General features: G+C 19.3%; 1 protein-coding gene across 1 annotated transcript in view; it reads right to left on the bottom strand.

The window, feature by feature from the left end:
- kcnc2 (potassium voltage-gated channel, Shaw-related subfamily, member 2) overlaps positions 1-394 on the bottom strand; it is a 159,120-nt gene that overhangs the window by 154,884 nt on the left and 3,842 nt on the right. The gene's annotated exons all lie outside the window — the stretch shown is intronic.

Raw genomic sequence — 394 nt, 5'->3', positions numbered from 1 at the left:
AGTTACTAAACTAAATATTTAGGTGTAAGAAATTAAATATTGAGTTAATAAACTAAACTTGCTAGTTAAATATTTAATTTGTTAGTTAAATATTTAACTTGTTAGCTACATATTTAACTTGCTAGCTAAATATTTAACTTGCTAGTTAAATATTTAGGGCAGAGCTAAATATTTAGTAGTCAAATTAATTGTTTAGTTTAGGAATTAAATGTTTATCTTATAAATTAAATATTTAGTTAATAAACTAAATATTTAGGTGTAAATTAAATATTTAATATCTACCAAAATATTTAGTTTACTAACTAAATATTATACATATATATATATATGTGTGTGTGTGTGTATATTTAGTTAGTTAGTTAGTTAGTTAGTTAGTTAGTTAGTTAGTTAGTTA

Source organism: Nematolebias whitei, chromosome 22, assembly GCF_014905685.2.
Source record: "Nematolebias whitei isolate Nwh7 chromosome 22, NemWhi1, whole genome shotgun sequence".
NCBI classification, from domain to species: Eukaryota; Metazoa; Chordata; class Actinopteri; order Cyprinodontiformes; family Rivulidae; genus Nematolebias; species Nematolebias whitei.
The sequence above is the reverse complement of the archived record's forward strand: the minus strand, read 5'-3'. Positions and strand labels throughout refer to the sequence as shown.